Consider the following 8,621-nt stretch of genomic DNA (forward strand, 5'->3'; position numbering starts at 1 on the left):
ATCAGAATCAGAATTTTTTATTAGTCAATCATTTGAGCAGTGTACAATGATATGCAGAAGGAAATCCCATAGTCGAATGACTGAAAGGGGACCTCCTGCTCATAATAACATTGAGTTAAGTAAATTAAGCGCAGCATTTTAAGAATGAAAGATGGTACCAAATTAAGACACAATACAAACATTTGTAGAGAACGAACGCAAACTAAGGAACACAGACTGCAAAGAAAAAGAAAAAAGGAAGATAAAAAAAAGAAAGAAACGAAGAAACTAATGGTCAACTGTCTGCTATCAAGAATTGTTTTAAGGTCGGTTTGAAATTAAATACGGAACGCGAGTTTTTAACATTCAAAGGTAAGGTGTTCCATCGGGAAATCGATGAGTACTGCTTGCCATAGTTAGTACGAACTTTTGGTAGGAGGAAATTGCTGTTAGAAGCAAACCGGGTAGTGTTGGAATTCGGGAGTGTGGAAGATAAAAACTCAACTGTTGGTGATTGATTGTTGATGATTCTGAAGAACAATATACCAAAATGAAATTTTATGAGCTCTGAAACAGTTAGGATATTGTTCATATGGAGTAAAGATATCGCGTTAGTAATCAACGAGCTGGATGTAATAATTCTTATAGCTTTGTTCTGGATTACCTGAGTTGATGCAAGGTGAGAGCTGTAAGTATTACCCCAGCATGTTAAGCCATATGTGATACCTGTGAAGATACCTGTGAAAAATAATAGGGCGCGACATAAATATACTGTAATAATACTAAATAACGTGCATTTGGCACAGGACGACGAAGTATTTTGTAGTGTTTTGGCCACGACGATGTCATTTTTTTTTACAGGTATGTCGGGGCTGCTTTCGGCCACAACAGCACCTTTTGTACGGCGCGTGGAGACAGGAGGTCACCGACCTCTCAGCGGTTAACAATGCTGCACACTCCTTTTGTACCAAAACCGGGGACGAGCGGGCTCGACGAACGACACGTGGCAGCGTTGCAACGTGGCCAGGGCACATGGACGACGTCCCCACCGGTACACGTTGGCTGGGAGGACGAGTAGTCGGGGAACGAAAAAAGGACGAAGATATAGACATGCAAAATTTAGAGGCATTTCGAAGGCTTGGAAAGAAACCACTGTTCTTTTTTCGCTTTTTTTTTCTTGAAAATTATGACACGCTGAAGAAACAAACGAGCACGCAGAAAGTTATTAAACACATTACATTGGAACTCAGAGGGCAAAGAATTATATTTTTGCAGCAAAAAAAAAACATTAAAACAAAACGCTATGGTCAAAGCCTTTTCCGGGAGAGATGACAACATGCTGCATGACATGCAATCAAAGCAATGGATTACATCAGCCTGAAAGGATTGCATCAGTCACTGCTTGTTGGGAATTATGCTGGCTTGTGCACCTTTTTCCAAGTTGAGGTTCGAGTGTACGCACACAAGTTTTTGCAGGTGCTTTCCCCGGAAGACCAGCTTTGTGTGCACATTATCGAACTGAGACTCCGCGGAGTTGACTGCTGCTTTTCGAGGAGTATACGCACTTGGGTGATGGCCAGCATGGCTTCTTGCGCATGCTCATGTGACTACGAGAGCCAATAACGCGTGCATTCAAAGGGCAGTGTTCCTCCTACCGCCAAAGCAAACGAGTTAATGTTGCCAAACGCTTTGTACCGCGCCTCTGTCTGTCTGTCTGTCTGTCTGTCTGTCTGTCTGTCTGTCTGTCTGTCTGTCTGTCTGTCTGTCTGTCTGTCTGTCTGTCTGTCTGTCTGTCTGTCTGTCTGTCTGTCTGTCTGTCTGTCTGTCTGTCTGTCTGTCTGTCTGTCTGTCTGTCTGTCTGTCTGTCTGTCTGTCTGTCTGTCTGTCTGTCTGTCTGTCTGTCTGTCTGTCTGTCTGTCTGTCTGTCTGTCTGTCTGTCTGTCTGTCTGTCTGTCTGTCTGTCTGTCTGTCTGTCTGTCTGTCTGTCTGTCTGTCTGTCTGTCTGTCTGTCTGTCTGTCTGTCTGTCTGTCTGTCTGTCTGTCTGTCTGTCTGTCTGTCTGTCTGTCTGTCTGTCTGTCTGTCTGTCTGTCTGTCTGTCTGTCTGTCTGTCTGTCTGTCTGTCTGTCTGTCTGTCTGTCTGTCTGTCTGTCTGTCTGTCTGTCTGTCTGTCTGTCTGTCTGTCTGTCTGTCTGTCTGTCTGTCTGTCTGTCTGTCTGTCTGTCTGTCTGTCTGTCTGTCTGTCTGTCTGTCTGTCTGTCTGTCTGTCTGTCTGTCTGTCTGTCTGTCTGTCTGTCTGTCTGTCTGTCTGTCTGTCTGTCTGTCTGTCTGTCTGTCTGTCTGTCTGTCTGTCTGTCTGTCTGTCTGTCTGTCTGTCTGTCTGTCTGTCTGTCTGTCTGTCTGTCTGTCTGTCTGTCTGTCTGTCTGTCTGTCTGTCTGTCTGTCTGTCTGTCTGTCTGTCTGTCTGTCTGTCTGTCTGTCTGTCTGTCTGTCTGTCTGTCTGTCTGTCTGTCTGTCTGTCTGTCTGTCTGTCTGTCTGTCTGTCTGTCTGTCTGTCTGTCTGTCTGTCTGTCTGTCTGTCTGTCTGTCTGTCTGTCTGTCTGTCTGTCTGTCTGTCTGTCTGTCTGTCTGTCTGTCTGTCTGTCTGTCTGTCTGTCTGTCTGTCTGTCTGTCTGTCTGTCTGTCTGTCTGTCTGTCTGTCTGTCTGTCTGTCTGTCTGTCTGTCTGTCTGTCTGTCTGTCTGTCTGTCTGTCTGTCTGTCTGTCTGTCTGTCTGTCTGTCTGTCTGTCTGTCTGTCTGTCTGTCTGTCTGTCTGTCTGTCTGTCTGTCTGTCTGTCTGTCTGTCTGTCTGTCTGTCTGTCTGTCTGTCTGTCTGTCTGTCTGTCTGTCTGTCTGTCTGTCTGTCTGTCTGTCTGTCTGTCTGTCTGTCTGTCTGTCTGTCTGTCTGTCTGTCTGTCTGTCTGTCTGTCTGTCTGTCTGTCTGTCTGTCTGTCTGTCTGTCTGTCTGTCTGTCTGTCTGTCTGTCTGTCTGTCTGTCTGTCTGTCTGTCTGTCTGTCTGTCTGTCTGTCTGTCTGTCTGTCTGTCTGTCTGTCTGTCTGTCTGTCTGTCTGTCTGTCTGTCTGTCTGTCTGTCTGTCTGTCTGTCTGTCTGTCTGTCTGTCTGTCTGTCTGTCTGTCTGTCTGTCTGTCTGTCTGTCTGTCTGTCTGTCTGTCTGTCTGTCTGTCTGTCTGTCTGTCTGTCTGTCTGTCTGTCTGTCTGTCTGTCTGTCTGTCTGTCTGTCTGTCTGTCTGTCTGTCTGTCTGTCTGTCTGTCTGTCTGTCTGTCTGTCTGTCTGTCTGTCTGTCTGTCTGTCTGTCTGTCTGTCTGTCTGTCTGTCTGTCTGTCTGTCTGTCTGTCTGTCTGTCTGTCTGTCTGTCTGTCTGTCTGTCTGTCTGTCTGTCTGTCTGTCTGTCTGTCTGTCTGTCTGTCTGTCTGTCTGTCTGTCTGTCTGTCTGTCTGTCTGTCTGTCTGTCTGTCTGTCTGTCTGTCTGTCTGTCTGTCTGTCTGTCTGTCTGTCTGTCTGTCTGTCTGTCTGTCTGTCTGTCTGTCTGTCTGTCTGTCTGTCTGTCTGTCTGTCTGTCTGTCTGTCTGTCTGTCTGTCTGTCTGTCTGTCTGTCTGTCTGTCTGTCTGTCTGTCTGTCTGTCTGTCTGTCTGTCTGTCTGTCTGTCTGTCTGTCTGTCTGTCTGTCTGTCTGTCTGTCTGTCTGTCTGTCTGTCTGTCTGTCTGTCTGTCTGTCTGTCTGTCTGTCTGTCTGTCTGTCTGTCTGTCTGTCTGTCTGTCTGTCTGTCTGTCTGTCTGTCTGTCTGTCTGTCTGTCTGTCTGTCTGTCTGTCTGTCTGTCTGTCTGTCTGTCTGTCTGTCTGTCTGTCTGTCTGTCTGTCTGTCTGTCTGTCTGTCTGTCTGTCTGTCTGTCTGTCTGTCTGTCTGTCTGTCTGTCTGTCTGTCTGTCTGTCTGTCTGTCTGTCTGTCTGTCTGTCTGTCTGTCTGTCTGTCTGTCTGTCTGTCTGTCTGTCTGTCTGTCTGTCTGTCTGTCTGTCTGTCTGTCTGTCTGTCTGTCTGTCTGTCTGTCTGTCTGTCTGTCTGTCTGTCTGTCTGTCTGTCTGTCTGTCTGTCTGTCTGTCTGTCTGTCTGTCTGTCTGTCTGTCTGTCTGTCTGTCTGTCTGTCTGTCTGTCTGTCTGTCTGTCTGTCTGTCTGTCTGTCTGTCTGTCTGTCTGTCTGTCTGTCTGTCTGTCTGTCTGTCTGTCTGTCTGTCTGTCTGTCTGTCTGTCTGTCTGTCTGTCTGTCTGTCTGTCTGTCTGTCTGTCTGTCTGTCTGTCTGTCTGTCTGTCTGTCTGTCTGTCTGTCTGTCTGTCTGTCTGTCTGTCTGTCTGTCTGTCTGTCTGTCTGTCTGTCTGTCTGTCTGTCTGTCTGTCTGTCTGTCTGTCTGTCTGTCTGTCTGTCTGTCTGTCTGTCTGTCTGTCTGTCTGTCTGTCTGTCTGTCTGTCTGTCTGTCTGTCTGTCTGTCTGTCTGTCTGTCTGTCTGTCTGTCTGTCTGTCTGTCTGTCTGTCTGTCTGTCTGTCTGTCTGTCTGTCTGTCTGTCTGTCTGTCTGTCTGTCTGTCTGTCTGTCTGTCTGTCTGTCTGTCTGTCTGTCTGTCTGTCTGTCTGTCTGTCTGTCTGTCTGTCTGTCTGTCTGTCTGTCTGTCTGTCTGTCTGTCTGTCTGTCTGTCTGTCTGTCTGTCTGTCTGTCTGTCTGTCTGTCTGTCTGTCTGTCTGTCTGTCTGTCTGTCTGTCTGTCTGTCTGTCTGTCTGTCTGTCTGTCTGTCTGTCTGTCTGTCTGTCTGTACGCCGTAGTGAAGGGCTCCGGAAATTTCGACCACCTGGGGTTCTTTAACGTGCACTGACACCGCACAGTACACGGGCCTCGAGAATTTCTCCTCCAAAGAAATTTAGCCGCCGCGGCCGGGATCGAACCCGCGTCTTTCGGGTCAGCAGACGAGCACCATAACCACCGAGCCACCGTGGCGGTTGCTCCATGAGCTTGCCTATGCAGGACGTCAAGAAATTGGTGGAGGATTGAGGAGATTCTTGGGTACCGCCGATTTCCTCATTACGGCGGGAGCATGCCTGTTAAACAAGCAGAGTTCATAAATTCTAGGAGACAATTTATGGAGGGAGTTGTCAGATAAAATAGCGGGCATCTTGTTAGTTGTCTTCGCGTGCGCTGAGCGCTCGGCGGAGGACAGATTTTAATTCTGACATCTTCAATCAAATCACATCTTCATTTTTCATGTATGCGCAGGCATATATGAAACGGCTGCGGGAAAAAAGCTGCTCTTTGGCTGCTTGACTGGCCCGTTAACCCAGTCGGTTTAACAGCAGCGAGTATATAATATGAATGAGAATTGAGCGATACAGCACACATTGCAGAATGACAATATAAACTAGTGCGACGACAAAGGAGAAAGAAAAAATTACTGTAGGTCAACAGACGAGACGTTACGCAGCTATATATCCCACATCGAACAATACAAACATTGACTTTCGCGATAAAAGCGAGCATATATATTTTTATCATTCATTAGGTAATTATTTAACACTGAAGGTAGCATTACAGCCCAGCTGTTGTTTGCCGGAACTGAGACGATTTGTAGGCATAACCCATTGTTCTGGGGATCGTGTTAGATAAAGCGCTGTTTTACGGTGCATGGGTGCGAGAATTCGAAGATTATATCGGTTTTTCTTTACCTCAGAATTAAATTTCACCTTGAGACCATAATTATACGGGTGAAATATCTTTATTACGTGAGATCCTAAACGGTTGATTCCTGTAAGAGGCAGGAAACGGATGTACAGAAGGGGAAGTTTTAAGGGGCTGTGTGGAGGTAGTTAAGTAAAAGTGGGTGACAATATCTTCCGCCACATTTAGTGGTAAGACATTATAATGTAAATGTAGTGTGTCCAGAGTGTGATGAGTCTTCGACTGACCCAAAAGTCAGTGAAGTAGAACCCATGCTTTACTAGATTGAAGAGAATTTCGTATAGAGCCATGCAGTTATTTGGGCAAAGTTGTGCCGCGTAGTCTTGGGCTTCTTGATTGAGAGACTAGACGACGGAGACTGCGTTTGAATTTTTGCTTTTTCTGTCGTCGTATCAGATTATCTAGACGGTTCCATACAGAGATAAGAAGTCAATCCACTTGGTGGTGATTCTTCGTGCCCTGCAATATCTTGGTGGGCTTAGTGTGAGTTATCAGGATCCAAGGAGTCCATCCTTCAAGTGTTTTAGGCGAATACTGTTCGAGGTTTAAACGGAAAGCGTACAAATCTGTGATCGGAGTGAAGAGGCCTGTCGTACGGTGGCCCTTCCCCTGGGAAGAGGTATGGTGGTTTTAACGATGAAGCCACGCTGCCAAGGTTTTCACCTAGAGAGAGAGAGAAAGGAATTTTAATGAGGGAAAGGTGGAGAGGTCGGCCGGTGGTAACATGGCCCTGGCCTGCTACTCCACACAGGGGAAAGGGAAGAGGAGGAAAAGGAAAGTGCGAATGAAGGCTGATGATGGCATAATACAATGAGTTTCTCGGGTGATGTCTACACACACACACACCACACACACCACACTGGCTGGCACTCGCATCGCGGTGAGTAGACGCACATAAAACTCATAAAACTGGTGTCTGCAACACAAACACCGACACATGTCATTAACCATGTAGGTTGTGCACAGGCGGTCACAGACGAGTATCCAGGCCTGTTTCACACAAAAAGGTGAGCAGGGCCTTTGTCACACGGCACCAATCAGAACGTCTCGTCCTGGCGCCCAGAAGAGTTTCCTCAGAGAGAGGGCGAGAGTCCAGTCGTTTCACGGTCGCCTCCAATGTTGTTCTTTCAGCAGTATAGTTCGGGCACTCGCAAAGAAGGTGTCCAATAGTCTCTGGAGTGTGGCACTGTGCGCAATTTGGGTTACTTTCGATGCCGATCTTGTGAAGATAGTGTTTGGTGTAGGCAACGCCAAGCCGTAGCCGGTGGAGTAAAGTCCCATGACGTCGCACCACCATAGATGGCAAATGTAATCGTGAGCCAGCGTCAAGCTTACAGACGCGGTCCTGTTGATGACTCGAATCATGCCAGTGCGACTGCATTGCCGCTTGCATTAAATGCGCCAACAAGGCTTCAATGTCTGATCTAGAAAAGGCTATCTCAATGAAAGAAGCACCATCACTATGTGCCATCCGAGCCTCGGCGTCAGCACGCTCGTTTCCCGCTATGCCGCAATGGCTCGGTATCCATTGAAACTTTATGATATGACCGCGGTGGAAAGCTTCGGCTAACAAAACTACAATTTGTTGAACCAGCTGCTCGCATGCCCTTGGTTTTAGATAAGTTTGTACGACCTGCAATGCCGATCTCGAGTCGCAGAATATAGTCTATTGCTGCGCTGGCTGGTGACCAAGATAAAGGACGGCTTCTCGTATGGCTGCCAATTCCGTTGCCGTAGAGGACGTTTTGTGCATGAGCCTGAAACGGTGACATGAGGCATTTCCTGGCACTATCACCGCTGCAGCTGAAGAAGTGGTCGTCACGGATCCGTCCACGAAAACATGCTGGGTGTTAGTATACATAGATGTAATGTATGACAGCGCCAGCTTTTCAGTCCGACTGTTGGAATGTGCGTCTTCTTTGTTATCCCTGGGATTGTTGTCCGTATAGATGGTTTTGGTACTGCCCAAAGTGGCACCTCCGCAATCTGGTGTGGCGCGTAGTTCGAAGGCACCGCATTGCGCTGCATCCTAAGGGCTCTGGAAAAGGCTGCATCTGGACGCGCCGCACTAATGTTGGTCAGGGGGTGATGACGATGCCTGGTCAGATGCCGCAAATGCACACGAAGTGGCTCCTGTTGAAAATAAATTCGTGCTGGGCAGGCTCGGTTCCTTGTGAGTGGGCCTTCATGTGAGATCAGGATTGTAATCATGCGAGATCAGGTCGTGCAAGACCGCGAAGTCGAGGGCGTAGGGAGGTAGAAGTAAAGGTCACATAGCCAGGAATAGTATAAGCAGAGTTCGTTTCTTCCAGGAGGTCAACGTCCGGTCGAGACTGCGCTGCGGGAATAAGAAGCAGTCGGGTAGCGCGTTTATGAGCGCTATACCACGAGAGTTGCATCGCCAAATACGGCGTCTAGAGGATGAACCCTGTAGCGATTTCTCGAGTTGGCTGTGAAGGAAACTGTCACCGTCATGAACTTTACTAGGACCATATGTATAAGCATCGCGAACACAACACAGGAAGAAGAAGGAGAAGAAGGTACAGAGCGCTGAGCTTCCAACTTTTATTTGTTGTCGTTGTTGTTGTTGTGACTGAGAGAAGGATGAAAAGGAAATTGCACGGGCCTGCCTACTGGCTCGAGCCAAGCCGCCACCGCTGCCTCGTGCAGATAGAGGAGAGCTAAAAGATCAGAGGAAAGAGAAAAGGTTAAGAAAAGACGCGCGTCGCAGCAACAACTGTTGTTGTTGTTGTTGTTGTTGTGACTGAGAGAAGGATGAAAAGGAAATTGCACGGGCCTGCTACTGGCTCGAGCCAAGCCACCACCGCTGCCACGTGCAGATAGAGGAGAGTTAAAAGATCAGA

This window comes from Amblyomma mixtum, chromosome 2, assembly GCF_055824585.1.
Source record: "Amblyomma mixtum isolate Tamu chromosome 2, ASM5582458v1, whole genome shotgun sequence".
Classification (NCBI taxonomy): Eukaryota; Metazoa; Arthropoda; class Arachnida; order Ixodida; family Ixodidae; genus Amblyomma; species Amblyomma mixtum.